This window comes from Hemiscyllium ocellatum, chromosome 31 (genome assembly GCF_020745735.1).
Source record: "Hemiscyllium ocellatum isolate sHemOce1 chromosome 31, sHemOce1.pat.X.cur, whole genome shotgun sequence".
Classification (NCBI taxonomy): Eukaryota; Metazoa; Chordata; class Chondrichthyes; order Orectolobiformes; family Hemiscylliidae; genus Hemiscyllium; species Hemiscyllium ocellatum.
The window spans coordinates 5,497,735-5,521,494 of NC_083431.1; the positions used below are offsets into that span (position 1 = coordinate 5,497,735).

General features: G+C 41.8%; 1 protein-coding gene and 1 long non-coding RNA gene across 3 annotated transcripts in view; one reads left to right on the plus strand and one right to left on the minus strand.

Annotated features, from left to right (window-relative positions):
* Positions 1 to 23,760, plus strand: part of bcas3 (BCAS3 microtubule associated cell migration factor) — a 1,146,863-nt gene that overhangs the window by 348,660 nt on the left and 774,443 nt on the right. The window lies entirely within an intron of this gene.
* LOC132830357 (uncharacterized) overlaps positions 9,593 to 23,760 on the minus strand; it is a 29,580-nt gene continuing 15,412 nt past the window's right edge. The window contains exon 3 of the long non-coding RNA XR_009646362.1: positions 9,593 to 9,661. This is a non-coding gene — a long non-coding RNA (uncharacterized LOC132830357). The remainder of the gene's footprint in view (positions 9,662 to 23,760) is intronic.

Below are 23,760 nucleotides of genomic sequence, written 5' to 3' on the forward strand. Positions count from 1 at the left end.
GTTGGGAGTGTGGTGTGGCGACACATGGCACTGAGTGTGGATCTCAAAATGCAGCAAGAACAGCTATGTGAGGGGCTGGATCCAAAACACAAATGTTGAAACTTCAGTTGTGGAATGAATCTGAGCTGGAGGCAGTCACTGAAGAATATGGTGTGGCTGTGGAAGTGAGTTTTGGCAAATTACTTGTAAAGCACCAGGAGTAACAAAAATAATGATGGTGAAGAATAAAAAAAGATTAGAATGGAACTCCTGATGGAGAGAGGAGCAGAACCTCTTTAAGGTGGGCATACCAAGATGTGGCAGTGAGTTAAACACTTAACAGAGAACTGCAGAGGCTGGAAATCAGCATAAAATAGCGATAGGGTCACCCTGGTCTTTGTCAGCCTTCTGCAGGACTGTTCCCTCCCGGACACCTTGTGGTCCACTCCTCCTCCACTCCCAACACCTTGCAACACCCTCATGGCACATTCCCATGCAATAACAGAAAGTGCAATTTACTTCTTGCCTCCTCACTGTCTAAGTCCCCAGACATTCCAGGTTAAGCATAATTTACCTGCACTTCACTCTATCTCATCTACTGTATTCACAGCTCACTATGTGGTCTGCTGTATGTATGGGGAGACAAAATGCAGAGTGGATGACTACTTTGCAGAACACCTACGTTCTGTCTGCAAGAATGATCATGAGCATCCAGTTGTCATTTCAGGTGCCATTCCAACACACCACCATGTTCCTGCTCAACATCTCTATCTCAGGCTTGCTGCAGTTCTTTAGCTGAGCTCAGCTCAAGCTAAAAGAATAGCACACATTTTCGACATGGTGACCCTGCAGCCTTCAGGACTCATTATCAAGTTCAATAACTTCAGAACCTGAGCAGCTTCTCCCTTATCCCAAATCCCACACATTAGACTTTGTCAACACGTGGATGCGACACAAACAACCCATTGTCAGTCACTAATAGTTTCCATTGATTCTCTTAGGCAGACCTTTACCCTTTCCATTGTCTGCCCAACGTTGTTTCTGTCTCTTCAGTGCTCTGAAGAAGGGTCACTGGACCCAAAATGTGAACTCTGATTTCTCTCCACAGATGCTGTCAGACCTGCTGAGTTTTTCCAACAATTTCTGTTTTTGTTTCTGATTTTCATAAGCCACAGTTCTTCAGTTATTTTGTTTCACACTTCCCCTTGTACAGAAGTTCATTTCTCTGTTAACTGATGCAGGCACACCTTTCAATATGCTTGGTTGTCCACACTTCCATCTTCTGCAGTATTTCTTCATTGTTCCCAAAGGTTTTATCATTTCTGATTTTTGATAGATTTTTGTGAGTATTTATTTTGTCTACAGTTACTTTAGTACTTTAATATTAATTAATGAGGAGTTGGTGATTTCCAAAGGTTTGTTTTAGCTAGTAGCACTTTAATGGTACAATTCAAGGGTTGGAAAACCTTTTATTGATATTGCAGCATTGAACTTGTTGAGGCTGGCAGTGAGATATTTTTATCATTTACTTTTCACTTTGTGACTTAGCAAGAGCTGTGGTATCAAAACAAAAATCATTACCCTACACACCTTGATTCACTTCTAACAATTTAACTTGCTTTTGGGTAAGGATAATATAAAGAAAATATTTCCTTCAAATGACATAAATTATTATAATAAGAACTTGCATTTATATAGTGCTTTTCACAACCTCAGGCGTTCTAAAGTACTTTGCTATTAATAATTACTTTTGAAGTGCTGTCACTGCTGTCATGGAGGAAGCATAGTAATTAGTTTGCACACAGCAAGCTCTCAAGAAAGAGTAATGTGATAATATGTAGATATTGTGTTTTAGCGATACTGGCTGATGGGTATGCTTTGATCAGACCATTACCTGATCTTCTTTGAATACTGATCTGAAATCCTATGCACTCAACCAAGAGAGAAGTCAGGACCTTGTTTAGCTTCTCATCTGACATTAAGAATGGTTTTCAAATAGTTGAAGGTTTAGTATACTGCCTTTTCTGGTGTTGAGCAGAAAATAGGTGGGTTTGATTTTTGACCTATGTTGAGTCAGTAGCAGTGTCAGTCTTGGCCCAGAGACAGCTTTCCTACTATTGAATCAGAAGCATGTAAGTTCAAGCTGCACTGCAGGACTCAAACACCTAATTTGAACTGAGACATTGGTGCTGTATAGTGGGGATTGTTTTCACAGGTGACTTTACACCAAAATCTTCCCCTTTGTTGTTTTGATAGATGCTCAGAAAACAGTGTCCTAGCCAACAGGTATCCTCAATCAACACTGGCCTTTAGTGTCATTTGCCATTTTTGCTACTTTGCTGTGCACAAAACTGATGGCTGCCACTGCCTACAAAATAACAGTGATTACATTTGAAAGACCAGAATTCACAGATCGCAAAGCACCCTGATATAGTCTGGGGACATGTAAGGCACAGCATGAAGGCGCTGAAAGAAGTTCTTTCTTGGATCTTGGCTAGATTAGTCGTGAGGCTGCTACTCCAACTGTCTCTGGGCTAGAGAGGAGAATGATCATCAGTCTAGGTTTCAGCTCCTGATAGCTGTTGACAGTTTTCCCACGAGACAATGAAGATGTATTGATGGAGGATGTGAGTGGGGTGAGGAAGGTTAGCTTTGACTCTTTTATTGGTGAGAAGTGTGTAGTCTCAAAGCTGTGAAGAGTGGGCACATTTGTGAGACAGTGGAATGAACTTATCATGCCTTCATAATTGTATCTGAGCACCAGCCAGATAGAAAAGGGAGAGGAGCAAGAAGGGATATAGTTTAACAAATATTTGATTTGTAAATTGCTCTCCAGATATTGTTGGAGAAAATGTAATGGCTGTGCAGTTTGAGGCATGTATATTAAGCATTGCTTATGTAAAGGCCCAGCTTTTCCACTTCATTTATTTTCAATACGTAATTGTGAATATGTAAACACATTGATGTAGCCTAACAATGATGCCCAAACATGAACATCGTAGATGTTGTGTGTGTCTGATTAAATATATTGTATGGGACATTAAAATGTTGAATTCATTTTATATTTGTTACCTTTGGAAATAGCTTGACTGTCTTTCTGTCTTTTCTAAAGTAATAAAAAAGCTGCAGATAATAAAAGACCTTCTCTCCCTTTTTTTTACTCCCTTCATTCACCTACCATAACATTTGTAACTCATGTTGGTCTAGGCATGTATCATCCAGGTTTGAACTGACCAAATGAATGGCTAGCAGTGTGGTGGACATTGCAACTCAGCATAACCCACTCCACAAACTGCTTTGTATTGCTAGCAGTGGTTAATGCATAAGATACTGAAAAGCACTCAGGTACCTCTACTACACCTGAAATTGGCTAATGCATTCAAGGTCATGGATTAAATATGAGACCTTCCTGAGTTGTACGGTTTAGCATTGCATCAAATGCTTTGGTCATTAAACTATCAGAATGCAGATTGTTTGCTTTTATAAAATTCAACACCTAAATTGGTTCTGGGCCCATTGTGAGTTCATGGTCTTGTCCGAGTTGGGGAGGACAAGATCAACCACTGCCATCATTGTTGCTCTTAATCTGGCACTTAAATGGACCCAACTCCAGCAGTATTTGTGGACTCTGTTAGCACCTATGGCTCTGTATCCTTTTGCAGGATGTATGGTCCCATATGCCAGAAAGGCATAATAAACAAGCAGGACCAAATGGAATTCTATCCAGCAAAACTCTATGGAACAACAAACCAAGAGAGTCTTGTTGAATACAGTGAGAGACAATAGAATAGAAAGATAGCATCTTTAGCAAAGGAGAATCTGGTAGGAAACTAGTTTAAAGAAACCAAACAGCATTATTCAAAATTCTGAACTGCTGGCAAGTTTTTATCTGTTGCCGAGAATGGTCCTTTAGTTTCAGAGAAATATATACAATTCTCAACTTGAAAGCATCACACTTAAGGAATTAACAAGCACTTTTGGTCTTTCAGCAATTTCTCGTCACTGTTATGTTAGCAAAACTCTTATCTGGCTCTTGAGATTTGAAAGGTTGAAGACTATTGGTCAGGTCTTTTAATTTTGACCTTTAGCTGCTGCCAGAACTCTTGTCATTATTTCATCTCTTGTTTTAATACCTATTGCTGACACATTACTGAATGCATTGTGTTATTTTCTTAAAAAACTTTTTCAGGGGTTGATGAAGTGTTGAAGAGAACTCAGTTGGTGGTAAATAACTTTGGAATTAAACTGAATTAGTCAACTGAATCTCCATGCCTGCGATAGTGGTCAATGTTGGTGTTTCATTCCAGAAAGAATGAAATAAAACTGATTTTGGGAAGTTTCCCTCACTTTATAACCAGTGACAATGTTGAATGCTCTCTAACATACCAGCAAACCTGTACATTCTACACACCTTCCAGTTCTTTGGGATATAGCTTTAACAGGTACATATGCTGGTAATTCCTTAATGCTATGTAAATCAGTGAGTTTTAAGGGGTTTTTGCTGTGTATTTAGAACCACCTGACTTATCTTCTTATATGCAAGAATAAAACAGCATACCTTGTACTTGGGATCCTCCAGCACAAGGGAGGACATTTGGCCCATAGTGTCTCTGCTGCCTTTTTGAATGTTCTAACCAATTAGTGCACTCTCCTGTTTTCCTTAAGTCCAGTTTTTTTTTGTTTTCAACAATTTGTTTTTAAAAATTGCTTCACATGGGTTGCTGTACATCTAGGAATTAGCAATTAATCACCTGTACAATTCTGCAAGCAAATCTGGGAGGAACACATGGGGCTCCTTTTTTTGAGAAGTCTTTGAACAATTTTGTTGATTGGTTATAAATACATTAAAGTTTGGAGAAAAGGACACATTGATCATGTGGTATGTATGGAGACAGATGGTTAAGCGATGAAATCTCTTCAAATACATTCAACCAGAATCAGGAACTCCATACTCCAGATGTACTTCAGATTATATTATGTTTCAAGACCTTGTACGAGCAATCCCTGTAGTTCTGGGATTTTGTGTGGGTCATAGAGTCATAGAGTTGTACAGCATGGAAAGAGACCCTTCAGCCCAACTCGTTCATGCCGAGCAGATATCATAAATTAATCTAGTCCCAGCATTTGGCCCAGATCCCTCTAAACCCTTCCTATTCATGTACCCATCCAGATGCCTTTAAATGTTGTAATTGTACTAGCCTCCATCACTTCCTCTGGCAGCTCATTCTATACATGCAGCACCTTCTGCGTGAAAATGTTGCCCCTTAAGTTCCCTTTTATACCTTTCCCCTCTCATCTTAAATGTATGCCTTCTAGTTTTGGACTCCCCCACCCTAGAAAAAAGACCCTGGTTATTCACCCTATCTATACCCCCTCACGATTTAAATAAATCTCTGTAAGTTTACCCCTCAGTCTCCGATGCTTGGGGAAAGTGGGCCTAGCCTGTTCAGCCTCACCTTATAGCTCAAACCCTCCAATCCTGTATATCTTTTCGGCACCCTTTCAAATTTAACAATATTTTTTTAATAGCAGGGAAACCAGAATTGAATGCAGTATTCCAAAAGTGGCTGAGCCAATGTCCTGCATAGCCACAACATGACATCCCAATTCTGTACCAAATACCTTCACTGCTCTCTACCTGTGATTCAAGGAACTATGATACTGCACCTCTAGATCTCTTCGTTCGGCAACATCTCCAGGTCCCTACCTTTAAGTTCTGGATTTGTGGTGCTGGAAGAGCATAGCAGTTCAGGCAGCATCCGAGGAGCAGTAAAATCGATGTTTCGGGCAAAAGCCCTGTCCTGATTTGCCTTATCAAAATGAATTACCTCAAATTTGTCTAAATTGCCACTCCTCAGCCCATTGGCCTATCTGATCAAGGTCCTGTTGTTCTCTGTGATAACTGATTTTCTGTGTAATTTACTCCTGTTCATGTGTTAAACACACCTATACTTTCGCGCCCTGTTAAGATGTTGTCCATCTGTAATGCTTCAGGCATTAATTAGTACTTCATCATATGTGAACCCAACGAATTGCATTAGGAGGTTATTTTGCTGCTCTCCTAAGATCTATTTACTGAGTCTTATCTTACCATCCCCACTTACTCACCCAACTGATTTGAATTACGGGACAGTGATTTGGAGAGGAGCTCCACTGACTCCTTGGCCAACCCTCCTGAATCAACTACATCTGAGACTAAAATAAGAGAATACAGAAGGCGTTCATTTGAAGCACGTGCAAATTCTTCAGCCAGCAGGGTGATGTTGTTTGTGAGGTACTGCTCTGTCAGTTGGTGATGATTGGCCATGGTTTACAGTGTCTGCACCCACCATTGCCTTCGTCACAATGAAATAAAAAAACAAGCAGAAAAGGAATGGGGAGAGAGTGCAGCTTTACCATCAATTCTGTAGAATGATGAAGGACTTCAAGATGACTTTTCTCATCTTTGACACAGCAGGTGGAATTGCACAAGAAGGCTCTGATGATGTTACTGTACTCCTCCAGAGTGCTGTAATATTTTGAAATGTACCAGAGCGATTGCCCATGATACTCTTAAAAGCCTTCTTGAAACCAGTGAATTTGAAAGGGGTTGATGTCGAGATAGATATCCACACAAGCATCAGCAAAGCAGCAGCAGTTGTTCAGCAGCTACATATGGAGTGGACATCCATTATGTCAATGAAGTTGCAACCTTACAAGTCTATATTAGGATTAACTGCATCCCATGCCAACAAGACCTAGAAGAGATCAGTGAAGTTGTCACGTAAGTTGATATCTTCACTAGCAATGCCTTCATAAGATCCTGACAGAGCATCATCAATGCAGATGTGTGACAGAGGACTAACCAGAGGCACCAGTGGGATTTTAGAGATATGAACAATTGTGACAGGCCTATTTCTTTCACGATCTGGACACATGCCAAAGTAGCAGTAGTCAATGCCACCAGGTGGAAGAAGGTGGACCTGACCAAACAAAAAAGACTTGGTAAGGTGTATTTAAGGTGGCTTCATTAAATGGAAGACAGCGAAGCTGGAGTGAAATAGATTGTATTGGACTGGGGCCAGTGCTGGAGTTTTGCTGCCATTTTCCTGCATGGGACCCAGAGGACACAGAAACACAGAAAGTAGGTGCTGGAGTAGGCCATTCAGCCTTTCAAGCCTGCATCGCCATTCAATATGATCATGGCTGATCATGCAATCTCAATATCCCATTTCTGCTTTCTCTCCATACCTCTTGCTCACTTTGGATGCAAATGCCACATCCAGTTCCCTCTTCAGGATATCTAATGACTTGGTCCCAACAGCTTCCTGTGGGAGAGAATTCCAAAGGTTCACGACTATCTTGATTGTAGAAATTCTTCTTCATCTCAGTCCTGAATGGCTAATCCCTTATTCTTAGACTGTGGCCCCTTGTTCTGGACTTGACCAACATCGGGAACATTCTTCCCACATCTAGCCTGCCCAGTCCTATCAAGATTTTATATGTTTCTGAGATATCCCATCATTCTCTTAAATTCAAGTGAGTACAAGTCCATTTGACCCAGCCTTTCCTCATACATCAGTCCTGCCATCCTGGAGATCGCCATCCTGGAGATCTGTCTGGTGAACCTGAGCTGGACTCCCATAATAGCAAGATTATCCTTCCTCAGACTAGGAGAACAAAACTGCACACAAGACCCAAGATGTGGTCTCACCCAGGCCCTGTATAACTGCCACAAAACTTGCTCCGATACTGAAATCCTTTTGTTATGAAGGTCAGCATGTCATTAGCTTTCCTCATCACCTGCTGTACCTACAAGTGACTGTTCCATGATGACACACAGGTCTCATTGCACCTCACCTTCTCCTAAACTCACCATTCAAATAATAATCTGCCTTCCTGTTTTTGCACCCAGAATGGATAACCTCACCTTTATCCACATTATATTACATTGCCCGCTCAGTCAATCTGCTTCAGCCACCATGCAGCCTTTTAGCGTCCTCCTCACAGCACACTCTGCCACCCAGCTTAGTGTCATCTGCAAATTTGGAGAAAGTGCATTCAATTCCTTCATCCACATCATTAATGTATACTGTGAACAGCTGGGGTCCCAGCACTGAACCCTGCAGCACAACACTCCTCACTGCCTGCCACTCTGAAAAGGACCTGTTTATTCCAACTGTTTGCCAATCAGTTCTCTACACATGCCAAAATAGTGATGGAAAAGGATAGATTGCATCTACAAGTTGAAGTTCTAATTTGGAGGAAGGCTAATTTTGGTGGTATTAGGCAAAAGCTTTCAAAAGCTGATTGGGGGCAGATGTTCGCAGGTAAAGGGAAGGCTGGAAAGTAGGCACCTTCAGATATGAGATAACGAGAATTCAGAGACAGTATATTCCTGTTAGGGTGAAAGGAAAAGCTGGTAGGTGTAGGGAATGTTCTAGAGATTGAGGGTCTGGTTAAGAAAAAGAAGTAAACATATGTCAGGTATGGACAGGAGAAATCAAGTGAATCCTTAGAAGAGTATAAAAGCAGTAGGAGTACACTTAAGAGAGAAATCAGGAGGGCAAAACGGGGACATGAAATAGCTTTGGAAAATAGGATTAAGGGCAATCCAAAGAGTTTTTACAAATATGTTAAGGACAAAAGGGTAGCTCGAGAGAGAATAGGACCCCTCTTGAAAGATGTCCATATTACAGAGGAGGAGGTGCTGGATGTCTTGAAACACATGAAGGTGGATAAATCCCCAGGACCTGATCAGGTGTACCCTAGAGCTCTGTGGGAAGCTAGGGAAGTGATTGCTGTGCCCCTTGCTGAGATATGTGTATCATCGATAGTCACAGATGATGTGCCGGAGGTCTGGTGGTAGGCTAATGTGATGCCACCATTTAAGGAAGGTGTAAAGACAAGCCAGGGAACTATAGACTGGTGAGTCTGACATTGGTAGTGGGCACATTGTTGCAGGGAATCCTGAGGGACAGGATTTACATGTATTTGGAAAGGCAAGGACTAATTAGGGATAGTCAGCTTGGCTTTGTGCATGGGAACTCATGTCTCACAAACTTGATTGAGTTTTTTGAAGAAGCAACAAAAAGGATTGATGGGGGCCGAGTGGTGGACGTGATTTATATGGACTTCAGTAAGGTGTTTGACAAGGTTCCCCATGGAAGACTGATTAGCAAGGTTAGATCTCATGGAATACAAGGAGAACTAGCCATTTGGATACAGAACTGGCACAAAAATAGAAGACAGACTGTAATGTTGGAAGGTTCCTTCTCAGACTGGAGGCCTGTAACCAGTGGAGTGCTACAAGGATTGGTGTTGGGTCCATTACTTTTCGTCATTTGTATAAATGATTTGGATGTGAACATAAGAGGTATAGTTAGTAAGTTTGCAGATGACACCAAATTTGGAGGTGTAGTGGACAGTGAAGAAGGTTACCTCAGATTACAACAGGATCTTAATCAGATGGACCAATGGGCTGAGGAGTGGCAGATGGGGTTTAATTTAGATAAATGTGAGTTTCTGCATTTTGGAAAAGCAAATCAGAGCAGGATGATACACATAATGGTAAGTGTTACGAAGATGTGGGTGTATTGTACCTTTAAGAAGCTTAAAGGCTAGCAGAACTAACTGACAGCACCAAGTGTTCTCAACAAGATACAGTGTAGCATGTGGTCCAACAGTTAGTGTAGCTGATTACCTGGAGACAAAAAAACACATTGTAATTAGAACAATCAGTTTAAATTATACTCCCAAAAATACCAAATTCCAATCAGGTTTGAATTTAGTTTATTGACAATCCTAAAAGCCGATGACACACTCTGATGCTTTGGGTTGGGTGGGGGGCAGTGTAAGAATGGGTAAAATTGAACAGTTGAGGAGAGAACCGCCACACCACCAGCATGTAGAGACTGCCTGAACAATAGCTCTCTTAAAGGTACCTTTATTGTTCCGTGACCTGTGAAGCATAATCCCTAAAAAGAAGAAAATAAGGCACAGGAAGATCCAAAAAGTAGATTCAACAGCTGGCCAATTTTGAAAACTTGAATTTTTGGTCAATCTTAATCGGAGGGTTTTATTGGATTAGTAGTATAGAAGGGAAGATAAAAGATAGTTTAGAGGAAGGAGTTGTAAATCGTTGTTAGTTAATTATTCTCTGTTATACTTTAAGAAATAAAGCTGTTAATTTTTACTTTAAATAGTTCTTGGCATCACGAATTTTCACAGTTTTCTGCACAGGATAAATTTTTCTGTGTTGCTGGTTTAAATTAAGCAGGAAGATTTACCCCGTGTTGTAACATAAGGTCCTAGGGAGTTTTGCTGAACAAAGAGACCTTGGAGTGCCAGTTCATAGCTCCTTGAAGGTAGAGTCGAAGGCAGATAAGATAGTGAAGAAGGCGTTTGGTGTGCTTTCCTTTATGTTCAGAGTATTGAGTACAAGAGTTGGGATGAGATGTTGCGACTGTACAGGACTTTGGTTAGACCGCTTTTGGAATATTGCACACAATTCTGGTCTCCTTCCTATGAGAATGATGTTGTGAAACTTGAAATGGTTCAGAAAAGATTTACAAGGATGTTGCCAGGATTGGAGGATTTGAGCTACAGGAAGAGGCTGAATCGGCTGGGGCTGTTTTCCCTGAAGTGTCGGAGGCTGAGGTTTATAGAGGTTTATAAAATCATGAGGGGCATGTGTAGGGTAAATAGACAAGGTCATTTCCTTGGGGTGGAGCAATCCAGAACTCGAGGGCACAGATTTAGGGTGGGTGGAGAAAGTTATAAAAGAGACCTAAGGGGCAACATTTTCATGCAGAGGGTGGTACGTGTTTAGAATGAGCTGCCAGAGGAAGTGGTGGAGACTGGTACAATTACAGCATTTAAAAGGTATCTGGATGGGTATATGAATAGGAAGGGTTTGGAGGGATATGAGCCAAGTGCTGGCAGATGGGACTAGATTAGATTGGGATATCTGGTTAGCATGGACGTGTTGGACGGAAGGATCTGTTTCCAAGCTCTACATATCTATGATCTATAATACACTACTTCCAATACCATGAGCTTTAATTTTCCTGACTAATCTTATTGTGTGGAATCTTGTCAAAAGCCTTTTAAAAGTCCAGATATGTAACATCTACTGATTCAACCCTTGTCCACTCTACTGGTCACATCCTCAATAAACTCCAAAAGATTTGGCAAGCATGATCTACTTTTAGTGAATCCTTGCTGACTAGGTCCGATTCTGTCACTGCTTTCCAAATGCTCAGTTATTACATTGTTAATACTTGACTCCAGCACCAATGCTAGGCTAACTGGCCTATAATTCCCCATTTTCCCTCCCTCTTTTTTAAAAAGAGTTGGGTTACATTAGTTACCCTCCAGTCCTTTGGACTCATCCAGAATCAACAGAATGTTGGAAAATGATCACCAATGTATCCGTTATTACTAGGATCACTTCTTTAATTACTCTGGGATGCAGAGCATCAGGCCCTGGGGATTTATTGGATTTTAATCCCATCAAGTTCTCCAACACCATTTCCTGACTAAGAAGGACTTCCTCCTGTTCTTCCTTAATGCTAGATTTTGTGTCCTCTACTATTTCCTGAAGGTTTTTTTTGTGTCCTTCTCAGTGAAGACAGATCTGAAGTATTTGTTCAATTGGTCTGCCATCTGTTGGTTGTCCATTATGAATTCACCTGATTCTAACTGCAAGGGACCTAATTTGTCTTCACCAGACGTCAGTCTAAGACTCACTCACACTTTTCCCATAGCTTTGCAATCTTTTTTTCCTTCATTGTTAATTTGTTACCTTTTGGTAGCCATGTTTGAAATGCCTCAATCATCCTTCCCGGTCATGCATTCCACATCTTAACCACTTGATGTATAAAAAGGTTTTCCTGATGCCTCCTTTTTTTTTGCCACTCTATGCCTTGTGATCCTCAACCCTCCTGCTGTTAGTGACCATTTCTCTTTATCTACTACATCTAGAGTCTTTGTGGTGAATCCAACCAGTCTTTCTCATTCATTAAGGAGAACTATCCCAATCTGTTGAGTCGTCGAGTTATACAGCACAAAAAGAGACACTTTGGTCCAACTCATCTGCACTAATTAGGCATCCCAAACTGGCCAAGTCCCATTTGCCAGCATTTGACCCATATCCCTCTAAACCCTTTCTATTCATATACCAATCCAGATGTCTTTTAATTGTTGTAATTGTGCCTGCCTGCACCACTTTTTCTGGCAGCTTATTCCATACACACACACTACCCACTGCTTGAAAAAGGACCCCTTTTTTAACCTTTCCCCTCTCACTTTTAAACCTGTGATCTCTAGTTTTGGACTCCCCCACCTTCAGAAAAAGACCATGTCCAATCACCCTATCCATGTCCCTCATGATTTTATGACGGTTATAAGTTCACCCCTCAGCCTCCGATGCTCCAGGGTAAATTGCACCAGTCTATTCAAACTCTCTTTATCACACAAACTCTCCAATTCCTGCAACATCCTTGTAAATATTTTTCTGCACCCTTTCAAGTTTAACGACATCTTTCCTATAGAAAGGCCACCAGAATTATACGCAGAATTCTAAAAATGGCCTCATGAACATCCTTTCCAGCTGCAACATGACATCCCAATTCCTACACTTAATGCTCTGACCAATGAAGGTAAATGTGACAAATGCCTTCTTCACCACTCCTCTACCTGTGACTCCAGTTTGAAGGAATAATGTACCTGTCCCCTGCTAGATCTCTTTGTTCGGGAATACTGTCCAGGTCCCTAACATGAACTGTATAAATCCTTCTGTGGTTTGTTTACTAAAATGTAGCACCTCACATTTATCTAAATTAAATTCCATCTGCCACTCCTCAGTCCAATGATCATCTCGAACATAGAACAGTACAGTCCTTTATCCTCCTCTAAGATCAAACTGACCTACATATCCTTCATTTTACTATCATCCATGTGCCGAACCAAGAGTCGCTTAAATGTCCATAATTATCTGACTCTACTACCACCAGTAGCAATGCATTCCACGCACCCACCACTGTCTGTGTAAAGAACTGACCTATGACATTTCCCCTAAACCGTCCTCCAGCCACTTTAAAATTAAGCCCCATTATGATCGCCATTACTGCCCTGGGGAAACGTCTCTAACTATTCACCCTATCTGTGCCTGTGACCACCTTGTACACCTTTATCAAGTCACCTCTCATCCTTCTTCTCTCCAGTGAGAAAAGCCCTAGATCCCTCAGCCTTTCTTCATTTCAGACAACATCCTGATAAATCTCCTTTGCACCCTTTCTAAAGCTTCCACATCCTTCCCTTTCTTGAACAAGGAAATAACATTTGCCACCCTCCAATCATCTGGCACTACTCCAGTGGACATTGAGGACATAAGGATCATCATCAAAGGTGCAGCAATCCCTTCCCTCGCTTCCTGTAATAACCTTGTGTATATTCCATCTGACACAGGAGATTTATCTATCTTTATGTTTTTCAAAATTTTCAGCACATCCTCCTATTTGAACATATCAGCCTGTTTCACTCAGTGCTCACAAATGTCAAGGTCCCTCCCAGTAATGAATACTGAAGCAAAGTATTCATTAAGGACCTCCCCTACCTTCTCTGACTCCAGGCAGATGTTGTCTCCTCTATCCCTGATAGGCCTTACCCTCACTCTGGCCATCCTCTTGTTCCTCACATAAGTGTAGAATGCCTTAGGGATTTCCTCAATCCTACCTGCTAAAACTTTTTCATGCTCCCTTCTAGCTCTCCTAAATCCATTCTTCAATTCCTTCCTGACTACCTTGTAACCTTCTAGAGTCCTGTCTGATCCTTGCCTCCTCAACCTTAAGTAAGCTTCCTTCTTCCTCTTGACTAGATGTTCTACATCCCTTCCTTGCGTCAGTGGGATAAACCTATCCAGCACTATCAACAAGTGCTCCCCTAAACAACCTCCACATTTCTGTCCTACATTTTCCTGAGAACATCTGTTCCTAATTTAGACACCCCAGTTCCTGCCTAATACCATTGTAATTCCCCCTTCTCCAATTAAACATTTTGCCATACTGTCTGCTCCTGTCCATCTCCTTGACAATAGTAAAGGTCAGGGAGTTGTGATCACTATCACCGAAATGCGCTCCCACTGAGAGATCTGACTCCTGGCCTGGTTCGTTGCCAAGCACCAAGTCCAGTATGTCCTCCCCTGTAGTCGGCTTATCTACCTATTGAGTCAGGAATCCTTCCTGGACACACCTGACAAAAACTGCTCCATCCAAACTATTTGAACTAAGGAGGTTCAAATCAATATTAAGGAAGTTAAAATGATCTATGACAACAATCCTGTTACTTCTGCACCTTTCCAAATCTTCCTCCCAATCTACTCCTCTGTGTCTCTGATGCTATTGGGGCATCTGTAGAAAACTCCCAATAAAGTGACTATTATTTTCCAGTTTCTGACTTCCACCCATACTGACTCTGTCGACATACCCTCTTTGATGGCCTCCCTTTCTGCAACTGTGATACTATCCCTGATTAGGAATGCTATGCCCGCTGCTCTTTCACCTCTCCCCTCCATTTCTTTTAAAACATTCAAACCTGGAATATCTAACAAATATTCCTGCCTGTTTGATATCCAAGTGTCTGTAATGGCCAAGACATCATATTTCGAAGTACTGATCCATGCTCTAAAGTCATCATCCTTATTTCTGATACTTCTTGCATTAAAGTAGACATACTTCAATGCAACACACTGGCTGCAACTTTGCCAGTCAACTGTCTATCCCTCCTCACAGTCCCCCTGTATGCTGTATCTGGCTATTCACCAGCTACACCATCCTCAGATCCGGTTCCTACCACCTAGTTTAAACCCTTCTGAAGAGCTCTAATAAACCTCCTCCCCAGGGTATTGGTGCCCTCCAGTTCTGGTGCAACCCATCCTTCTTGTGCAGATCCCACCTTCCTCAGAAGTATTCCAATGATCCACATATCGGCACGGGCCGATGGGCGGCACGGTGGCACAGTGGTTAGCACTGCTGCCTCACAGTGCCTGAGACCCGGGTTCAATTCCCGACTCAGGCGACTGACTGTGTGGAGTTTGCACGTTCTCCCCGTGTCTGCGTGGGTTTCCTCCGGGTGCTCCGGTTTCCTCCCACAGTCCAAAGATGTGCGGGTCAGGTGAATTGGCCATGCTAAATTGCCCGTAGTGTTAGGTAAGGGGTAAATGTAGGGGTATGGGTGGGTTGCGCTTCGGTGGGTCGGTGTGGACTTGTTGGGCCGAAGGGCCTGTTTCCACACTGTAAGTAATCTAATCTAATATCTGAAGCCCTTCCTCCTAAACCAGCCCTGCAGTCACATGTTCATCTGCATTAGCTTTCTGTTTCTAGCCTCACTAGCCCGTGGCACCGGTAGAAATCCTGAGGTTACTACTCTGCTTGTCCTGCCTTTTAGCTTCCAACCTAACTCTCTATATTCTCTTTTCAGGTCCTCATCCTTTTTCCTAGCTATGTCATTGGTACTGATGTGTACCACAACTTCTGGTTGCTCTCTCTCCCCCTTAGGAATCCTGAAGACTCAATCCAAGATATCCCTGACCCTGGCACCCACGAGGCAACATACCACCCAGGAGTCTTGTTCGCGACCACAGAATCTCCTGTCTGTTCCTCTTATCACTGAATTTCCTATCTGTTCAAGGTATCATTGTACTCTGAGATAACCTTCTTCACTGACCACTACATTACCAATTTTAGTATCATCTGCAAACTTATTAACCATATTTACTGTGCTCACATCCAAATCATTTATATAAATGACGAAAAACAATGAATCCAGCATTGACGCTTGTAGCACTCTGCTGATCACAGGCCTCCAGTCTGAAAAACAACCGTATACCACCACCTTCAGTCTCCTACCTTCAAACCAATTTTGTATTCAATTTTCTGGCTTCCCTGGTTCCCATGTAACCTAACCTTACTAATAGTCTACCATGCAAAACCTTGTCAAATGCTTTGCTGAAGTCCATATAGATAACATCCGTCACTCTGCCTTCATCAATCCTCTTTGTCACCTCTTCAAAAAATTCAGTTGTTAGTGGGATACGATTTTCCATGCACAAAATCATGCTTAATATCCCTAATCAGTCCTTAACTCTCCAAATGCATGTAAATCCAATCTCTCAGTCTCCCCTCCAACAACTTAACCACTGCTGATATCAGATTTACCGATCTATAGTTTTCAGGCTTCTCCATATAGCCTTTCTTTAATAATGGGCACCGCATTCAACAACCTCCGGTTTTCCGGCACCTCACCCGTGAGTATCGATGATACAGGTATCTAAACAAGGGACCCAGCAATCTCTTTCCTAGCTTCCCACAAAGTTCATCTAAGATTAGTGCATCAAAGTGGGTTTTTTGAAACTGTATGTGGATAGTCCAACTAGAGAAGGGACCATACTGGACTTTGCATTGGCTAATTATGTTCACTTGCAATTTCTTCAATCTGTCCCCTGAATTGAACCTCTAATCCTTAGATCTGTTCGTGTAAATTCTTCTGCACTCTCTCAAACTTTTACAGTCTTCCTAAAGTGTGGTGCCAGAGTTGGAAACCATACTTCAGTTGAGGCATTTCCAATGTTTTGTAAAGGTTCATAAGAACTTGCTTGCTTTTGTATTCTGTGACTTTAGCCATCAAGTTCTGAATTCTCTATGCTTTTTTAAGCACTTCCTGAACTTGCCCTATAGCCTTGATTGAATTGGTGACTGGTAGCATCGTCACCTTGAGAGCCTAGCTGAGAATAGCTAACTCAGCACAAAATAGAGATTGACATGGCATCTTGCTGATCTATGTGACTCAGTTACTCACTTCATTTAACCAGCTGAATCACTAGGGAATTGCATTCTGTATATGAAAGCACATTTCTGTCCACATTGAAGTAATCATAAGATAAAACATCATAGTGAATCTACATTTTGCAGCTGCTGAAATGTTTAGCCTTAATACTGTCTTTGTTTTGAACTGGATACATCAGAGAATCATTTGACCAAGTTTTACAAAAAAAAATCAATTCCTGTAGGATTAGACTTTGTTTTGTGGTTAACTGCTGGCTCACTGGAAGTATCAGTGGTTTGTTTGCTTGGAAAGGATTTTTTCCAACCTGGTGTTTCAGTGAGCCTTATTTTCCAGTTATCTATTGACTTGTAATATAGTGCCCTTGGTTCATGCACAAACAGAGGAGATTTCACAAGAGGGCAGAGAGGTGACCTGTCTGCTATGGATTTTGATTGTGATATGTTTGTTGGAAACAGTTAGAAGAAAAAATTGTGATAAAGTCAAAGTTGTTAAAGAACTCAAGATTGATGAAAATTAGCATGAGTATATTTTTTTCCATTAACTTGTTCAGAGATTATGACAGACCTGTCGAGCAATTCTGACTTGAGCCCGGGCCTTCCAGATTCAGAAATGAGTCTCTGAGCAAGGGTGACTGGACCCAAAACGTTAACTCTGATTTCTCTCTACAGATGCTGCCAGACCTGCTGAGCTTTTCCAGCAATTTCTGTTTTTATTTCTGATTTACAACAACCACAGATCTTCTGGTTTTTATAAGGTAATCCATCTATCAAGTCTTGTGAGCATCTGTCAAATTTTTCTCATCAATGATTCTTCTTCTTTGTCTTCTCTGGACAGTTATAATAATGTAAATAGTTTTTGACTTTTTTTTAAACCAGCTTTCCCTGATTGCATTTGAACATCTGTACTGAATTTGAGTCACACAAAATGAGGTGTCATGGTTATGATCCCTATTTTGTTCTGGTTTAACCCAATTTCATCTGGACAGTGGTTGGACTGCGAGAGTTGTCTTATTGTGATTCTGATGAAGAGAAGGTGAAAATTGGATGTACTTCCATTGTTAAGGTTACACAGTGACCCCAGATGAAGGATGTTAATGGGCAGTGGGAGAAACAAAACCTGATTAGGTGCAACAAGCAGTCTGTTGACACTCACTGTTTTGGCTCATACGTGAACAGTATCCACTTGAAGAGGGTAATTGTCTGGCCTTGCATTTTTAATATTTGACATATTGGAACGTCTGGCAATATTGGATTTTATTACCCACCTGGGTGGCTTTGAGAAGACAATGATGGAGCTTCTTCTCAAATCACTGCAGACTATATGGTGAAAATTCTACTGCAATGCTGTTAGGTATGGAGTAGCAGGATTTTGACTGAGAGGTAATGAAGGAATGGTGTTATAGTTCCTAGCCAGGATGTTCTGTGACTTGAGAAGCTTAGAGGTGATGGTGTTAGCATTCATCTACTTCTCCTTTTGAGGTGGTAGAGTTTAGAGTCATAGCGTCATATAGCATGGAAGCAGATCCATGGTCAACTCGTCCATGCCGACCAGATTTCCCAAAATAAATTAGTCCTATTTGCCTGTGTTTGGCCCATATCCCTTCCTATTCTTATGTGAAAAAGTTACCCTCTCAGGTCTCTTTAAAGTCTTTCCCCTCTGACCTTAAACCTCTGCCCTCTAGTTTTGCCTGCACTACCCTGGGGAAGAGACTTTTGCTGTTCACCACCTGATCTCTGCCCCTGATGATTTTATAAACCTCCATGAGGTCACTTCTCAACTTCCTGTGATCCAGGGAAACAAGTCCCAGCTTATCCAGCCTTTTCTTGAAACTCAAAGCTTACAGTCCTTATAACATCCTTGCAAATTGTATGATGTTGTCAAAGAATTCTTCGTGAGGAGCAGTGGTGCAGCCTGTAAATAGTCCATATAATAGCCTCAGTGTACCAACAATGGAAGGGATATATGTTTAGTTTGGTGCACTTGGTGCTTGCATTTCAAACGTAAATGCATTTACTTCCATTTGAACAAGTGTAGAACACGTCATCATACTCCTGATGGAAGTTGTAGGTGAGGAGAAGCATGAGGGAGTGGAACTTGACTCACTCATGACATGCTACTGCAGAAAAGGGAAGGAAGAAAGGTCATTTAGAAATCAGCCAGCTAAAAGTAAGCAGGGCCAAATTTGACATCCCTTTGTTCCTTTGATTTGTTTGATATTCTGAATTCTTTATATAATTTTCTGTTTATGTCATTTTGGGATTTAATGGCTTGGAAGATTCATTGAATTGGACCGTGAAGGAACTGGAATAACATACACAGCTGAAATATCCAGAGTTAATAATTGTGCCAGTTGACATTCAATTCTGCCTCCCTTCATGTTTCAGTATATTTCCCAAAACACGATCTGTAAGAATCCCAACACAACTCAACTTGCATTTTAAACACCAAATTAGTTTAGATTCCCTACAGTGTGAAAACAGGTCCTTCGGCCCAACAAGTCCACACCAACCCTCCGAAAAGTAACCCACCCAGTCTGATTTTCCTCTGACGAACACACCTAACACTATGAACAATTTAGCATGGCCAGTTCACCTGACCTACACATCTTTGGACTGTGGGAGGAAACTGGAACACCAGAGGAAACCCTCACAGGTACAGGGAGAATGTGCAAGCTCCACACAGACAGTCGCCTGAGTTGGAATCAAACCAGGGACCCTGATGCTGTGAGGCAGCCGTGCTAGCCACTGAGCCACTATGCCGCCATAAAAGTAGTAGAAATCAGGAATGATAAAGGAGTCCTGATGGCAAAACCACTTGGATCTTTGGTTTGTCCTACAGTTTAAAACAGGTGGTAACAAATTGGCATTTATGACTTTTATTTCTGTTAAGGTCACTGTAGCTAGATAATTACACACTTAGAGTCATAGAGTCATTGAGATGTACAGCATGGAAACAGAACCCTTGGTCCAACCCGTCCATGCCGACCAGATATCCCAACCCAATCTAGACCAGAATTGCACTCAATATTCCAACAGTGGCCTAACCAATATCCTGTACAGCCGCAACATGACCTCCCAACCTCTGTACTCAGTACTCTGACCAATAAAAGAAAGTATACCAAACGCCTTCTTCACTATCGTATCTACTTGCGACTCCACTTTCAAAGAGCGATGAACTTACACTCCAAGGTCCCTTTGTTCAGCAACACTCCCTAGAACCTTACCATTAAGTGTATAAGTCCTGCTAAGATTTGCTTTCCCAAAATGCAGCACCTCGCATTTATCTGAATTAAACTCCATCTGCCACTTCTCAGCCCATTGGCCCATCTGGTCAAGATCCTGTTGTAATCTGAGGTAACCCTCTTCGCTGTCCACTACACCTCCAATTTTGGTGTCATCTGCAAACTTACTAACTGTACCTCTTATGCTCGCATCCAAATCATTTATGGAAATGACAAAAAGTAGAGGACCCAGCACCGATCCTTGTGGCACTCCACTGGTCACAGGCCTCCAGTCTGAAAAACAACCCTCCACCACCACCCTATGTCTTCTAACTCTGAGTCAGTTCTGTATCCAAATGGCTAGTTCTCCCTGTATTCCATGAGATCTAACCTTGCTAATCAGTCTCCCATGGGGAACCTTGTCGAACGCCTTACTGAAGTCCATGTAGATCATATCTACTGCTCTGCCCTCATCAATCTTCTTTGTTACTTCTTCAAAAAACTCAATCAAGTTTGTGAGACATGATTTCCCATGCACAAAGCCATGTTGACTATCCCTAATCAGTCCTTGCCTTTCCAAATACATGGAGAAAGTGAGGACTGCAGATACTGGAGATCAGAGCTGAAAATGTGTTGCTGGAAAAGCACAGCAGGTCAGGCAGCATCCAAGGAACAGGAGAATCAACGTTTCGGGCATAAGCCCTTCTTCAGGAGAATCCAAAGGGGATTCCTTTCCAAATACATGTACATCCTGTCCCTCAGGATTCCCCCAACAACTTGCCCACCACCGAGGTCAGGCTCACCGGTCTATAGTTCCCTGGCTTGTTCTTACCACCCTTCTTAAACAGTGGCACCACGTTTGCCAACCTCCAGTCTTCTGGCACCTCACCTGTGACTATCGATGATACAAATATCTCAACAAGAGGCCCAGCAATCACTTCTCGAGCTTCCCACAGAGTTCTCAGGTAAACCTGATCAGGTCCTGGGGATTTATCTGCCTTTAACCATTTCAAGACATCCAGCACTTCCTCCTCTATAATCTGGGCATTTTGCAAAATGTCACCATCTATTTCCCTATAGTCTATATCTTCTATATCCTTTTCCACAGTTAATACTGATGCAAAATATAAATTTAGTATCTCCCCCATTTTCTGTGGCTCCACACAAAGGCCACCTTGCTCATATTTGAGGGGCCCTATTCTCTCCCTAGTTAGCCTTTTGTCCTTAATATATTTGTAAAATCCCTTTGGATTCTCCTTAATTCTGTTTGCCAAAGCTATCTCATGTCCCTGTTTTGCCCTCCTGATTTCCCTCTTAAGTATACTCCTACTTTCTTTATACTCTTCTAAGGGTTCACTCAATCTATCCTGACTGTAACTGACATAAGCTTCCTTCTTTTTCTTAACCAAACCCTCAATTTCTTTAGTCATCCAGCATTCCCTATAACTACCAGCCTTCCCTTTCACCCTGACAGAAATATACTTTCTCTGGATTCTTGTTATCTCATTTTTGAAGGCTTCCCATTTTCCAGCCGTCCCTTTATCTGCGAACATCTGCCTCCAATCAGCTTTTGAAAGTTCTTGCCTAATACCGTCTAAATTGGCCTTTCTCCAATTTAGAACTTCAACTTTTAGATCTAGTCAATCCTTTTCCATCACTATTTTAAATCTAATAGAATGATGGTTACTGGCCCCAAAGTGCTCCCCCAATGACACCTCAGTCATCCGTCCTGCTTTATTTCCCAAGAGTAGGTCAAGATTTGTACCTTCTCTGATAGGTACATCCACATACTGAATCAGAAAATTGTCTTGTACACACTTAAGAAATTCCTCTCCATCTAAACCTTTAACACTATGGCAGTCCCAGTTGATGTTTGGAAAGTTAAAATCCCCTACCATAACTACCCTATTATTCTTACAGATAGCTGAGATCTCCTTCCAAGTTTGTTTCTCAATTTCCCTCTGACTATTGGGAGGGTCTATAATACAATCCCAATCAGGTGATCATCCCTTTCTTATTTCTCAGTTCCATCCAAATAACTTCCCTGGATGTATTTCTGGGAATATCCTCCCTTAGCACAGCTGTAATGCTATCCCTTATCAAAAATGCCACTCCCCCTCCTCTTTTGCCTCCCTTTCTATCCTTCCTATAGCATTGTATCCTAGAACATTAAGGTGCCAGTCCAGCTCATCCCTGAGCCATGTTTCTGTAATTGCTATGATATCCCAGTCCCATGTTCCTAACCATACCCTGAGCTCATCTGCCTTCCCTGTTAGGCCCCTTGTATTGAAATAAATGCAGTTTAATTTATTAGTCCTACCTTGTTCCTGCCTGCCCTGACTGTTTGACTTACTTCTGTTCTCAGCTGTACCTGTCTCAGATCTATGTCTTTCCTCACTATCTACCTGGGTCCCACTCCCCCACCTTACTAGTTTAAATCCTCCCAAGCAGTTCTGGCAAATTTCCCTGCCAGTATATTAGTACCCTTCCAATTTAGGTGCAATCCGTCCCTCTTGTACGGGCCACTTCTACCCCAAAAGAGTTTCCAATGATCCAAAAATGTGAATCCTTCTCCCATACATCAGCTCCTCAGCCATGCATTCATCTACTCTATCCTCCTATTCCTGCCCTCACTAGCTCGTAGCACTGGGAGTAATCCAGATATTACTACCCTTGAGAACCTCCTTTTTAAATTTCTACCGAACTCTCTGTAATCTCCGTTCAGAGTCTCAACCTTTTCCCTTCCAATGTTGTTGGTTCCAATGTGGACAATGACCTCCTGCTGGCTCCTCTCCCTCATGAGAACATTCTGCACCCTATCTGAGACATCCTTGATCCTGGCACCAGGGAAACAACACACCATTCTGCTTTTTCTCTGCTGGCCACAAAAACATCTGTCTGTACCTCTGACTACAGAATCCCCAAACACAATTGATCTCTTGGAAGCCGATGTACCCCTCGTTGCATTAGAACCAGTCTCAATACCAGAAACTTGGCTGTTTGTGCTACGTTTCCCTGAGAATCCATCACCCCCTACATTTTCCAAAACAGCATACCTGTTTGAAATGGGTATATCCACAAAAGACTCCTGCTCTTGCTGCCTACCTCTCTTACCCTTCCTGGAGTTAACCCATCTATGTGACTGTATCTGAGACTTCCCCCCCTTTCTATAACTGCCATCCATCACATACTGTTGCTGTTGCAAATTCCTCATCGCTTTTATTTGTCTCTCCAACCGATCCACTCGTTTTGATAAGATTTTCATCCAACAACATTTATGGCAGATATAATCCGCAGTAGCCCTTAAACTCTGTTTAAACTCCCACATCTGACAAGAAGTACATATCACTGCAAAGGCTATTTTTGCTCTTTCACAATCTACAGACCCAGAAAATAACACCGTCTTATTCCTCTACAAAACACTGCCCCAGGTTAAATTAATAGCTATGGCTTTTATTTTAAGTTTAATCAAGAGACTTACCTCCAAAAACATATAATCAAGAAAGAATCCACTATACTCACTACTGCAGCCTTTCTCTTGGACAGACTTAAAACAACAATTAACTTATCTGATTCTGTGCTGTGAACTTTGCCCAACAGTTCCTCCAAGATTAGTTGTGAATTTCACTGTTTGTTAATTTTCCCAGATGCACTTCAATGTCCAGCGATACATGAATTCAAACAGCAAAGGCGGTAACTGTGTAGATTTTCTATCTCTCTCTCTCTCTCCTGCACTG